We start from the raw sequence: 12,946 nt of genomic DNA, 5'->3' as shown, positions 1-12,946 counted from the left end.
AGAAACTACATGTGTGCTACATATGCATATTGGGTACCCGTGAGAATAGGGATTCCTCAGAAGTCCATCAGAATCCCCACCCTATCTCTCTTGTGTGACTCTCACCATCATCATTATCAAATTTTGTCAAAGCAGATGTTGTTTGTTATTATTCCCTTGCTTCTTATATTGGTTATGTTTCTTATTACACGTCTAGAGCACTAATTAATGGAGCTCTATTTGATCTCCCAGAAGCAGAAGTAGAATCAGTTGCATGCTATAATGTAGAATATTGGCGGAATGTGATCCTTAATAGTTCATTGTTACTTCCAACATTTTTGTTATATATCTCAACCTCTTGATTATCCATTGTACTCTCCTCTATACTAGGCGGTGGAGAAATGAATAGAGTTGATCAAAGTGGAGTCGGCGAGGGACATCGTTCCTATTCAAAGCGGAGCATGTTACATATCCTCATTTGTGTCTCAAAGGATGCTAGAAACACAAAGAAAAACCTAGCCACGTACGAATTAGTAAAAGAAAAATGAAGCACAAAGAATTGTTGTTAGTGAAGTGCAATTTACATGGAGAATAAATATTATTAGGATACATAATTGGATGCGTACAAAGTTGTACTTTAACCGCTCAACAAAGAGGCCCCGAAAGTGAATTCACAATTTGTATGGTGAAGATATTTTTGTATTTTATATTATGTAGATAAAACCCCTATGCTGTAAAATATGTATCTGTAACTTCATATAATTTTTGTATCCAAAGGATATAGAAATAACAAGATCAGAGAGGTGAGTTAGGGTTTAGCATATTAATTATTAGCGGAATCATTACATCGATGTGGTTTTGTGATTATTTCTTCTTTATTTTCGTTTTTTTTCATCTACATGTGATTATTATTCTGCAGTGTTGCTAAGGACTATTATCAGTATGATGTTCTTTTTTGTTTCTTTGGAAAGGATTATTGTTGGAACGATTGCAATGATCCACCTTTTGTTATACATTTTTCTCTCCAAAAAGAGGCTAGGGCCAAACCTAGCCCAAGGCCAAACCTAGCCCAATTTTAAGGAGTTGGCAAACAAGCCCTAAAATAAACGATGAAGCTATTCTCACCTAAAAACTTAAATTGCTCTACTTAAGTCTTACTCTTTTTAATTCATTATCATACACATAGATAATCACAAAAGCTAACACAAAAATGCCATATATACCTTCATCAGTAAAAAAGTTTATCATGTAAAATGAAAAGATATGTTCTACTTAGATATTCCGTCCCTAGTTTTTAAAGTCATTAAATTAAAAATTAAGGTCCACATAACAACTTTTCGTATTTATTTGTTTATCTTTGATCTTCGTTCATGTACAGGTAGGACATGGGGTCATGTATGTTAAGTATATAACATTAAGGAAAGTTGTGATGTTACTGTCATTACAAAGAACATAATATATACGAGGTTTATATCTGGTCTAATAACCTAAACAATGTGGGACTAAAGTAGTCTATTTAAAAAAAATCAAATGCTAAAAGCCCAAACACTAAAATCTAAAAAACAAACATTAGAAATTTGAAAACCCAAAACCAACATTAAAAATCCAAAAACCAATTAGTCCTCTCTCTCTCTCTCTCTCTCTCTCTCTCTCTCTCTCTCTCTCTCTCTCTCTCTCTCTCTCTCTCTTAGGGGTGTGCAAATGGTCGGTTGGCTCGATTTTTACCAAATTTCGAATAACCGAACCCGTCCGCCTATAATTCAAAACCGAACTGAACCGTTGCAAGTCGCTTCGGCTTGTTCGGTTCTAACTTCATCAAACTTGTTATCAAACAACAAAATGTGTTAAAGAAAAAAAAAAGATATCTACAAAGTAGGAGATTATGAAACATTAAACACTGATATTGTTTTCAACCCATAATGATTCAGATCCTAATAGTTACAAGGAATGAACTCACATCCATCCAAACAAAACGTAAGCATTTCTCAAGCACAAATTTTGAGTTCAAAAGTTTCATTCCTATGAGCCTACTCCCCTATTTCTTACGATAACTAGACAGGGCCAAAGAAGGGAGTATGTAAAAAATTCCCCGTAAATCCTCTTCATTGCTTTTCCAGCTTTAGTCGTCATCCTCATCGTCGTCCTGCGATATACAAAAAGAAAGCTAGAAGTTAGAACTAACACGAGAGCCACTAGAACTAACAGGGGCTCAACTAGAACTAACATACCACTAGAACTAATACTTATATTAGAAATAACACTAGCTAGAAGTTAGAACTAACATGACATCAACTAGAACTAATACGAGAGCCACTAGAACTCAACTAGAACTAACAAACCACTAGAACTAACGCTTATATTAGAAATAACACTAGCTGAAAGTTAGAACTAATATGACATCAGTTAGAACTAACACGAGACCCACTAGAACTAACAGTGGGTCAACTAGAACTAACATACCACTAGAACTAATGTTTATATTAGAAATAACACTAGCTGCAAGTTAGAATTAACATGACATCAACTAGAACTAACACGAGAGCCCCTAGAACTAACATGCGCTCAACTAGAACTAACATATCACTATAACTAACTCTTATATTAGAAATAAAACTAGCTGCAAGTTAGAACTAACACGACATCATCTAGAATTAACACGAGAGCCACTAGAACTAACAGAGGCTCAACTAGAACTAACATACCACTAGAACTAACGCTTATATTAGAAATAACACTAGCTGAAAGTTAGAACTAATATGACATCAAGTAGAACTAACACGAGAGCCACTAGAACTAACATGGGCTCAACTAGAACTAACCTACAAACAAATCTGATGCACAAAAACCCTAAAAGTTCACCAAAGTACCAAATTCACCAATCAAGCGCAAGAAAGACGAGATCAATATTCACCTAACTCTAAGTCCCTAAGGTAGAAATCGAGAGAGTTGAAAGAGGGAGTTACGATGTGAGACCATTGAGAGGGCATCAGACCTCCAAGGTGATGACATCAAATAAATGATTTTCAGTTTATACCTAGGGCTCGGCCTCAGCGACGACGACGGGTGCGGGTGTCCCCCAACCCAATGTCGGAGATAGATTCTGAGCATGAGGAGATGTTATGGCCTCGGCTATGAAGACTGCAGACTGTGCGGACACTACGGCAACGGAGGAGCGACCGAGTGAGAGAGAGAGAGTGAGTCGTGAGAGAGAGGAAATGAGTAGCGGCGGCTGGGAAAGGGAAAGTGGAAATGAGTTTAGGATTTGAGTGACTGAGTCTTTGGGGTAGTGGGTCGGGTTTGAGATTCATATATCGCACTATTGGGTATTCTGTCGGTTCGGGTTGAAAAGTTTTTAACCCGACCCGACCCGTCCTACTCATAAAACCGATTTTTCTGGATCGGTTCGATCGGTTTTTTCAGTTTGGACTGAACCATGCTCAGGCCTACTCTACCTCTCTCTCATCTAAAGTACCCCTACGTTCTGGGCCATGACGGGGAAAAGTATAACCGAGACTCTGGTCTCTTCTATTTTATACTTATTTTTCTATTTTATCCCTTATTTTATTTCGATTTTCTTTTTATGGATCTATTTTTTTGATCCCAAATCCTAACCTCCGTTCTGCTTCCTCCGTCTCTACCAACTAATTACTGCTTCTCTCACTGCATACGGTAGCATGGCCTGCAGCTACAGGCGCTCGGATTGCCGCCCAATCTCCTCTATCTCCTCGTCAACTCAGAGTAAATCATTACTGAAAATACTCATGTTGTCTATTCACATTATATGGAAACATATGATGTCATCAAACTGATAACGGGTAATGATCGACTGCATTCCCTTCAGGTCACATAATTTTATAATATTTTATTTTTATATTTAGATAAATGAGTACTTACCATCTGCCGCTTCAAGAATTTTTTTCTAGACAGGCCAGCACCCTATGTTTCTCCCTACTATGCACGTGTATAGTTCTGGCTTGACTTAACTCCCCAGAGTTTAAATTTTTTTTGGCAAATGAAAGAACTTTTATTCATCCACCTTATATGAAGTTATGTACACCTCACAAAAACTCAGTATTCAACTGAGAGCACATACAATTCAAAAATGGAGAGCACAAACAACCTTTTAAAACCGACAATGCCTACTAAGAAGGCTTGTTAAAAATGATGGTAGAGGCTTCAAATTTTATGACTTGGATCAAATGATCTGCACTATTAAACTTCTGAGTGAAGAGTCTTGCATTCCTCTCACGCCATATGCAGTATATTGAGGCTGTCAATACTAGTCTTTTGAGCTTGACTTGTAAAGCCTTTCCTCTCAAACTTGAAAACCAATTCCAAATCCGACACCAGCTACAAGACTTCCATTTGAATTTCATCCAGTCCATGACTGAGTTCCATATATAGGAGGAGTATGTGCATTCAAAGAATAAATGGTCTCTAGTTTCAAAACTTGCACCTGAACATAGACAACACATGTTTGCATTGATTATTCCTCTCTTCAAGAGTCTATCCTGTGTGAGAAGTCTGTTATGTATCGCTAGCCAGCTGATGAAAGCATGCTTTGGCACATTAAGGCCACCCCAAACTGTTTTGTGCCATGGCACTAAGCATGACACAGAAGATAGCCTTTTATATAACACAGACAGTTTTGGCTTTGAGTTTATACAGCATGACATAATAAGGGATTTGACATTATCAGCTCCTCCTAAATCAGCCATCACCCTGTTTTTTGTTCTAATTAACTGCTTCAGGGATTTGACATTATCAGCTCCTCCTAAATCAGCCATCACCCTGTTTTTTGTTCTAATTAACTGCTTCAACATCCAAGAGTCTCTTGATCTTGCTTCAATTTGCCAAATTTCTCTATGCTTAAGATAATGTTCATGAATCCATTTTATCCATAGAGATTCCTTGTTTGTATATATGTACCAAATACTTCTTAGTGCTGAAGCAATATTCCAGAGTTGAGCTGAATAAATCCCTAGGCCTCCTTGTTTCATCCCCAAACAAACTTTTTCCCATGCTACAAGAGACATCCTGGATGAGTGCTCATTTTTACCCCACAGAAACTGCCTGCATATTTCATCTATCCTGTGAAGAACTTTTGCAGGTAAAATGTAATATGATGTCCAGTAAAAATGCGGCTATAATTTTAGGGCTTGTTTGGATTTGGAGGGGGTGAAGGGAAGTTAGGGGAACCTAGGGGAAGTTAAGGGAAGGGAATGGAATTTCTAAAACTTGTTTGGGAAACAAGTAAGGTGAATCAAGGGGAAGTTATTTCACCCCGTTTGGAAAGTGTAATAACGGGAAGGGAAAGGAAGGGAATGTATATAAATTGACATAAATACCCTCACATATTATTAAGTTATATTGTTGTTAGAAATTAAATATCAAATATGCATCTATTGCTATATATTATTATTGTCATCATCTCCTTCCACATTGTATATCCACAATCAACACAAATCAGATAAATATGAAAAAATTTGGAGTATAGTTGGAATGAAAAATAATAATCAATATATTCATTGATGAGACTACAAAACAATACAAAGCTTATTTTCACTCTTCATTTGCAAATATACCCAGTTAGCAGAGCAATGACCAACTAAATGATGAAACTCAAATACCTACACGAACACAAAACTACTATAACACTTATCATTCAAGCTGCAAAAATCCCCAATTTTGAACGGTCTTTTACAAATTTTATTGCTCCATCAAATAAGCTCAGTTTGGATGATACAATGTAAATTCATCAACAAAAACTAAAAAACAAATTGTGTTTATTAATACTATTCAGCATCAACCTCATTAACCAACATCCCCGTGAAAAATATTCCAATGAAGCATTACGGACAAATAAAATAAAACCTTTTTTCCACAAAGTAGCTATTTATGCTCATATTCTCTCCACAGTTGACATAAGACCCCTTCAAAGAAGGGAGGAAGAACAAAAGCTTCAACCGCTTTCACTCATTTCTTCAATTTCGTTGAGTTATCCAGAAGAACAAAAGCTTCAACCGCTTTCACTCATTTCTTCAATTTCGTTGAGTTATCCAAGGCCAAGTCCTGTAGGTTCAATAACAGAAGAGAAAATCTTACATTGAAAAATCAAAACCCTTGCTCAAACTGGGCGAGAGATTAAGGCGAGACAAGACGCGGAGGGGAGAAGACACGTAGGCGAGATGAGACGCGGAGGAAGAAGAAATGGCGGAGGCGCTTGCAACGAGAGTTTATACCGTGGGGTTTCTGTGAGCAAATTTTAGTCGTTGGATTTTGATCTTAGCTAGGGGTAAATATGTCTCTCTATATTTGTTGTATTCCTCCTCTTTACCTTCACCCCCATTACACCCCAAATTTGTGGGGGAGGGGGGGGGGGGGGGGGGGAAGAAATCATGGTATTTTCTCACCTCCTTTCACCTTCCCTCACCCCTATTAACTTGCTATATTTACTTCCCAAACAAGGTTAAAAGTTACCCTCCCTTCCCCTCACCCCTATTACCCTCAATCCAAACAGGATCTTAGGTTTCAAGACAAAAATGCCCCCGTTATTTATCTTGCCAATGGGAAGATAAGAAAACATCAATTCTTATCATACATCCAAATTTATAGCATCCTAGGAATGAAACTATGATTTCGAATTCGAATCTAATAAAAAATGGTTGAGTGAAGTTGAAACAACAAATATCTTTAAACACTATGTTGTTTCAACACATGGTGTTGGGACACTCTTGAAAATGAGGGTTATTTCAACACCCTTATTTTTAGCTTAGTTTATTGTCGCAACAAACTTTTGGTGTTGGAACAATATCTAACCAAACAAAACCTTTTGATTTTTGATGTAGTTGGAACAACATGATATTCCAACTACATCAAATTAAACACGCGCTTTGATGAACTTGTAGAAAGTTTGTATAAACCATGGTCTAAGGTTTGATTTTCTATTAGCTAATTCATCTTTTGAAATAGATTTTTAACCTGAATTTGGTCAATCAGTTGCCTGTTTTCATTTTTTCTATAAATTGAGGATTCTGATTTGGTTTAGAGTTTGAAGAGCAATTTTTTTGAGCTGCGTTAGGGAACTTTGATTTGGATTTGGGAAGTTGATTTAAAATCAAGGGATTTGAAATTTAGGATTTGAAATCCATAATTTAAGAAATCTTTTGTTTGGATATCTTTATTAAATGAAAGGATTTGAAATCTTTGATTTCAAAATCTAGTGTTTGGGTACTTTATTATACATGAATTTGAATTTAAAATTTAGTGTTTGGGTACTTTATTATACATGAATTTGAATTTAAAATTGATAAAAATTTATTCTCTTAACCCATATTGTTTACATCAAATGCATTGGAGATGTGTAAAATAGTAACCAAAAAATACAAATTTAGGTAATTTTGGCGTTGGTAGCTACATTTGCTAAGTTTTTAAATTCATTGCCCACCATAACTTGCAAGAGTTTCAACAAAATGAAAATGAACTACATTTGCTAAGTTTTTAAATTCATTGCCCACCATAACTTGCAAGAGTTTCAACAAAATGAAAATGAAGAAAACTCTACAAACATACTTGCAAGAGTTTCAACAAAATGAAAATGAAGAAAACTCTACAAACATATCAAGTATCTTACAAAAAAAACATCTAAATAATACATTACTATTACATATTTTACAGATATCTAAGATGGAAAACACTTGAGGCTTGTCTCATATTTTATACATATTCAAAGTGAGAATAAGTTGATATCAGAGCAAATAAGAAACAATTACATTATCTTCTAAAATGCAGGTACAACTGACAATTACATAGTCAATTTGGTCTTTGATATACCAAGAGAAATGTTAATAAGAAAAAATACAAAGAGTTGTAAACTGAATAGCATGTGAGAAGAGAAGTATCCTTGATATAAAGAAATTACAACTGAGGATTCAGAAGTGCTTGTATGATAAACCCTATCCGCAACAACAAAAGAGTAATTCATATGCCATCACGATATGAGCCCAAAACCTACAAAGAAAATGAGCAGACCAATAATTTTTTCAAATTCCAAAAAAAAAAACTTACGCGAATTCTTCACGTTATTCTGAAGATGTGATTATGAAGTACAAATTTACTAACTCGAAAGATGATGCTCCTACACTGAAGAAAATGTAAATGTGTTGAATTCTAATATTGGTTTTTGCTATGGTTTTGAATGTGACATGATGATCCACTCTCCAATATCCAACTCAATTATGCGTAAACTTACGCGAAAAAGATAAAATTTTCGCATAAACTTCTGATGAATTGTCAGGAGTAGGCAAATGTTGTATTTTGTCGCTATGATTGTTGCTATGTGCATAAGCCTTTAAGAGGGAGGAAACTTATATTAATTGAAGAATTTGTAGGAACACAAATAAGATAATTTTCATATATTAAGTAGTCAACTATAAACTGATGCATTGATCTATTTGTTCCCTTTAATAATCATGGCATAACAAAGGTAGTTCAGAATTCATACATATGCTGTAGACTTGGTTAACTTCACACATATATATTATCCTAGAAATATTTCATGGCAAAGTTAGTGAACTTAATACATATACTATCCTACAAATAATTTATTACAATTCTCTAAGCTTTCATGTATACTATTCGGTGATCGTAGGTTTCACTTAAATGACTAAATTAGCTAGTCTTCTTGTGAGTATTTACTAATTTGCAACACATGAAGATATAATCATGTGAATAAATAAGAATGTTCACAGTTTTGTTGGGCTCATTAATATGTGTGTGTGTGTGAGATAAGTGGTTCAGTTCATTGAAATTGAGGTACACAAGAAGAAAAGTAGATTTGATACGCCCATATCATCCCAAGACATTAGTACATGAATAAGAACCACATATTTCAAAATGAATGCATCAAAATCTATATTATTGCCACAGAAAGATATGGAAGATATGCCAAGGTTATTAGAGTATGAGTAAGAAATGCATTTAGAAATGCATCATAATCAAGTATACACTAAAGAAAAAGAATAGAATTCTCAATAAAATAAAAAATGTGTACCTTTGAGATGAGACAAGCACTCCTTACTTGAATTAGCTAAGAATACATCAAAATTACCAAACCCTAATGCATTCATAAGAAATCATCAAAAAATTAGAAATATTCGGTTAAAAATATTGTTCAAATAACATTAAGATGAAGAAAAGTAGTCCGACCTAAAAACTAGAAACTACTCCTTAAGAATAAAGAGAATAAAATCTCTTTTTTCATCATCAGGAAGTGACTTCAACAAATAAAACTTTTTCGGGTTGCTATCCATTATCTTCTCAAATGCATTAAACACTAGAATGCGACTTAAGTTGGGTATTTTTGAGACCACTTGATGAATCTCCTCTCCAGTTGGTGGTTTTCTTACTACTTCTTTCTTTCTCTCATTAAAATACTCACACAGAAGCTGCCATCACTGCAAGTGAATCAATCATTTTATCCCCTTATTTTGTTTCTTTGAGCTTATCTCACCACTAGTTGATGCTCTCGGAAGGTGTTTCCTTGAAGAGCTCCCACCTTCATTTGTTTCGGATTGTGTCTCAGATTCCTCATGTTGTATTGCATTAGCAGCCTCTTCAAAGGTTTCTGCACCTTCACCATTGGCTCTATCTTTTGCACATAACACCATAATGTCATCCTAATTTTAATCAAACGATTCTGGTAGCCTTTTGCATCTGGATTAGCCTGCAATATAAGAACATTCACAAATATTTTTAGATATATGCAACAAACTAATAATTCAAATTAATAAGTATAAAGTGCGATATTACCGAAACATAGTCGCTCCATACTTTTTGCTCACTAGCGGGTATAATCACTATTTTATTCTCATCATCCCACACGTCAAACCACTTTTATTTTTAATATCATAGATAACATTATAATGTGTTTTCGAAATTTTGAGTCGATTCTTCATGTTATCTTTGTTCATGTTGCTATTAAATGATTTTAGTGCATTAACGACAACTTGATACACTTGAGGCTTCCAAGTACCATCGACTTTTAATCCTTGGTTCATTTAATCGTACAACACATTGGCTAAAGTTGAGTCCATATCACGATTCCACACAACATATGATCTCGACTGAGATGCAATTTGTTTCCCTTTCTTTGTTATCCTAATACATACCAAAGTGAATGACACAGAATTAGTAATAAAGCACAAAGGTTGATTAATAATGAACCTTTGACATTGCAGAATGAAGGCACGAGAAAAAGGTGATGGCTACAAGTGTAAATAGCTACTGCAAAGCCTGTAGGCAATGAACAAAACAATGTTACTCCAATATTCAAAGATCATAAAACTTATCAAAGACATAAAATTATTCATAACTGCTGACCAACTTTAGCATCAAATCTTATGGATGCTAGCCCCCTCTCAAAGTCGGTATTCATCCCACATTTACATAGCTAAATCATCTCTAAAGTTACTCTATTCATTTGTAACTCTCACAGTGGTGATACGTGTTAGACCCTAGAGGGAGGGAGGGAGGTGATTAGGGTCTTATACTAATCTAATCTGATTTTATGCTAATTAAAACTAATTAATAAATTATTCTTGCAAGATAGATATACAATATGTTACAAGCAAGAATAAGCAATATGAACAAATGAATATAGCCTAGCAATGAGATATTACAAATATATGAGCAATGATATATAAACTAACACAATGGTAAAATAAATAATCTACAAAAGAGATAGGGCAATATGAAGAGCAATACACAAAGACGATATAAGATATGAATACAAGAATAAAAACACCAATGCAATCACAAACAAACGATATGATCACGGAGTTCGGTCTAACCACTTGACCTACGTCTCCGCTCCTCACCTCGACTATCACAACCGGGTTTTCTACGTTTATCCGAATAACGTTTATACCACACAATACAGTTTTCTAGTTTACCGAAAACTCTATAACTAACACACTCTTGTAATCTCACTCTACACCCTCTCAAGTGTTGAATTAGACGTGTCTCCCTTAAGTGCTCGGATACAACCTCTCCCTAGGTTCGTCAACCAAAGCCACTCCTCTTGGGATGATCCCCGACTCTCGCCACATACTTCTCTCGGTGTACAAGTGTATTACAAAGTGAATCTCACAATAAGCACAATACAAAGTGTTTGTTCTCTACAATGGATGAGAACGAATTATAAGCTCACTCTCTAAGTTACACAATCCCACAACTCAATTATACTATGAATGTAAATACAATAAGCTTAATTGTTGTGTGTGTGTAAACAAAGAGAAAATAAAATCAACTAAACTCAATATGAACATTAGCTTAATAAAATGATAATCAAATAATATAAAATATAAAGCTAGATTGAGTTTAGAAATTTTCTCAATAGATCAAGAGTGGAAGGAGAAGAGTTGGATGCTCAAACACCAATAGATAATCTCCTCAAGCTCTTGTGAAATTGATTTTACAAACTCAAACTCTTAAATGCTTAAAAACTTCTTAAACAAACTTAACCCAAACTTAAACCCTTGTTTAAAACTCTTTAAACTTGTTTTAAAACACTCTCTTATATGTTGAAGAGCTGAAGGCAATGGGGTATTTATACCCACTCAACACATCAGCCAAAATAACATTGAAAAGACCAAAATACTGCCAGAGAATCAAATCATAATATAGCCGCTGTAAAGCAATCATCAGTTCGGTGGTCGACCGTGAGAAACTGGTGATCGACCGTGAAGCACAAAATCCAAAAGAACAATTTTGAAAAGCTGGCGGTCGACTACAGCGGTCGACCGCGAAAGTCTCTGGATGAGCCACGGTCGACCGTCACGGTCTACCGCGGACTCAGGGCGGTCGACCATGACGGTCGACCGCAAACTGACATATGAATACAGGTTTTGAAAGTTGTTTTCTGATTTTAAAACCCTGTTTAAAAATATCAAATAAATTCTAAAAATATAAAACTTTGGGAAATGATTGTAGACATAATAATACACATGCTATAAAAACTAGTTTTTAGAAAGGACCTCCCAAATGAAAAATATTATCATTTTACAAAATAGTCCAAAACATAAAAATGTAAACATATGAATTTTGACATTTTGGCTAAACCATGTTTTGAAACAATACAAAATAATTTTGAAGACTTGAAGAAAGATGTAAACTATTGTTATGAAGTCTATAAATAATAAATATAGTATTTTATCAAAATACACATATAATACACTAAAACATGATTTCATTGAACTGAATTGATATTGATGAAATCATATATATGCATGTAAGTATGAAACAAAAATATGTTTTCTAATTAATTGTTTCATAGTAAAACTTGAAAACTATCAAACCAAAATATATATGTATATAACTATATATATACATGGAAACCAATAAATGTGTGTGTGTATATTATATTGAGCTTAAGGTACTAACACACATAATATAAACTCCTAAACTAAATTACCCAAGCTTAATCTTGATCTTCAATAGCTTGACTTGGTAATCTCACGGATGAAGCTTGAACTTGTATCTTCAACTTTAATTGTACATAGCTTCAACCACTATTCCGCCAACCTCTATTGGATATGATCGTGAATGCGCAATTCCTTCCATCCTCTAACTCGTTGTTTGCCTAGAATAAATACGAAAACACAAACACTAGACAAATAACATTAGAAATAAATTATTTGTTAAACATCATCAAAAAAAGAAGGCCAACAATCTCCCCCTTTTTGATGATGATAAACAATTTACAAAAAGGATATGTGCTGTTCGCGGTGAAAGTCGTTTTCATTAAAGTCATTGTTCCTTAATCAACCGTTTATCGGTTATAAAAGATCCGGTCTTTTTATAAGATCCAGTTACAACAAAATCAAAGAAAAAAGAGAAAATTATAACTTTCCTTTTCTCGAACAAATCGTAAGATCCTGTTTTGCGGTCTCTTGCTTGTGTGGGTTCT

Source organism: Asparagus officinalis, chromosome 7, assembly GCF_001876935.1.
Source record: "Asparagus officinalis chromosome 7, Aspof.V1, whole genome shotgun sequence".
Taxonomy (NCBI): Eukaryota; Viridiplantae; Streptophyta; class Magnoliopsida; order Asparagales; family Asparagaceae; genus Asparagus; species Asparagus officinalis.
Note: the sequence above shows the minus strand (reverse complement) of the source record.